This window comes from Cucurbita maxima, unplaced genomic scaffold (genome assembly GCF_002738345.1).
Source record: "Cucurbita maxima cultivar Rimu unplaced genomic scaffold, Cmax_1.0 Cma_Scf00052, whole genome shotgun sequence".
Classification (NCBI taxonomy): Eukaryota; Viridiplantae; Streptophyta; class Magnoliopsida; order Cucurbitales; family Cucurbitaceae; genus Cucurbita; species Cucurbita maxima.
Genome location: NW_019272068.1, coordinates 26,250 through 28,661, shown reverse-complemented (window position 1 = coordinate 28,661; position 2,412 = coordinate 26,250). Strand labels below are relative to the sequence as shown.

Here is a 2,412-nt window from a genome sequence, read left to right as displayed (position 1 = left end):
CTACCACTTCAAAGAGTTGGTGTGGGGTGTGTTTCTAGTTTCCAATTTTATTTCAAAGAGTTGTGGTAGGGTGTGTTTCTAGTTTCCAATTTTATTTATTGTTTATTTATTATGAGAGGGATGTCTATTGTAGTGTGAGAAAATTGTAAATCTACTAAAGAGTTGTGGTGTATTTCTATAAAATTTTGGACAATTGTACCGATTTGGTCGACCGTGGAAAGAATTGAGTTTGCTCTTGAACTCGTAAAAATGAGAGTTGTGGTGTATTTCTATAAAATTTCAAACAATTGTACCAGTTTGATCCTGAGCGTGAAAAAGATTGAGTTTGCTCTTAAACTCGTAAAAATCTTGATCTTGAGCCGTGGAAAGGATTGTCGTGGAAAGGATTGAGTTTGTTCTTGAACTCGTAAAAATTAGGGAGTTGTGGTGTGTTTATATAAAGTTTCAGACTAGGAGTTGTGGTGTGTTTATATAAAGTTTCAGACAATTGTACCAGATTGATTCTGAGCCGTGGAAATGATTGAGTTTGCTCTTGAACTAGTAAAAAGAGCAGTGTACCGGTTTGATCCTAAGCCATGGAAAGAATTGAGTTTGCTCTTGCACTCATAAAAGGAGCTGTGTAGTATTTGAATACAAAAATTTTTCCCATTTAAATTCTAAATTTCTAAATTTTAAGTTTTATTGTTATTAAAAAAAATCAATAATTATATTGTTGAAACCCTATTTGTCATATCGATCCAACAAGTGTTACAAGAAATAGGGTTGTCATATCGATCCAACACAAGTTTTACAAGAAATAGGGTAGTATTTGAATACAAAAATGAAAAGCCACCTATCAACTACTAAATGAAATCAATGCATACTACTATCCTATCTTGACTTCCATGGCCATTCTAACATTCATCGTCATCCCGTGCAGTGACACTTTCTCTGTAATGACCCTAGATTTATACTAACCTAAAGTGGCTAATGTCATCATAACATACTCTCTGAAAATAAACATTTAAAACTTCATCATAAAACATTGCCATGAACTTACATGCTTGAAAAAATATTTAAAGCCATATAACAAAACTAAATAAAAACAATAAAATATTAAAATTAAAAACATCCTATACTAACCCAAAGTCTAAGAAATTAAATACCACTATTCTATGCATGTGTCACGGTCTTTACTTGCAATGTCATCATCAACCGTATAGAGGCGTCTTGTCTTTACCTAAAATAAATGTAGCACACGACTTTAGTATTTTAAAATGCTCAGGAAGTGACCCCACTTGAGATCAAACACATAACCAATGATTTTTACCACATGAAAATCAATCTACCTTTACTCCTTAAAATGACTATCAATGATTGGTTACCCGAAACACATAACATGTAACCCTTACCTTGTAAATCATTTACTGCAATCACCACGCAGAGTGACCATTAGTATCTGGTTACCCGATACACACAGCGTGTAATCTTACCACATGAAAATCAACATCCATCCTAACTCCTTAAAATGATTATCAATGGTTGGTTACTCGAAACACATAGCGTGTAATCCTTACCTTGATAACCATTTTCTTAAATCACCTCACCCTTACCTTGATAATCATTTTCTTAAATCACCTCACCCTTACCTTGATAATCATTTTCTTAAATCACCTCACCCTTACCTTGATAACCATTTTCTTAAATCACCTTGTAGATTGGTGGCTGATTACCCAAAACAACCAGCGTGCAACCCTAACTGCAACTTCATAGATATTCTCAAAGATAACATGCATGCATTACGTCCCAAACTGTTTATTTTCATGAGCAACTAGACATTATGTCACACAACTCACATCATAGATATTCTCAATCACCAAACATAATTATGCATGCAATAGGTCTCCAAACATTTATTTTTATAGTCAGCATACATCGTATCACACAACACTCAACCATACAATACAAAACATATTCAAACACCTAAGTTTAACCAACCCAACTTGACGTGATACAACGACTCCTACAAATTATAGGGTTTTATTGCTTACCTTCTTCCTACGTAGAGGTTGGGTCAAATCCGAACTATTCAGAAAAGAAACAACATTGTAACTTTCGTTGGTTGGCACATTGTACCTTGGTTACGTTTACTTCTCCAAATAGTGGTTCTGGTGATGAAGACAGTGTTCAATTCGTGATGACGATGACAATTTGATGCGCAACGGCGATTGGCGATGGTCGTTCAATGTGCGGTGACGGCACGGGACAGCGTGAGCGATGGTGGCGCAGGACAGCGCGAGCGATGGACGACAACAAGATTTAAAGAAGAAGAAGATGATGATAAATAGGAAGAACAAGGCAGCGGCTAGGGTTTTGTGAATGGCTCGCTCGTCCCAGGCTTCGTGCTCTATTACATGGGTGGCTGGTTTGGTG

At 36.0% G+C, this 2,412-nt stretch overlaps 1 long non-coding RNA gene across 1 annotated transcript; it reads right to left on the bottom strand.

The window, feature by feature from the left end:
- Window positions 1-1,152: 1,152 nt before the first annotated feature.
- On the bottom strand, window positions 1,153-2,064 carry LOC111471449. The gene is made up of 3 exons (XR_002715201.1): window positions 2,031-2,064; window positions 1,629-1,643; window positions 1,153-1,219 (listed from the first exon to the last, which is right to left on the bottom strand). It is a non-coding gene; the product is annotated as an uncharacterized LOC111471449 (long non-coding RNA).
- Window positions 2,065-2,412: the final 348 nt, after the last annotated feature.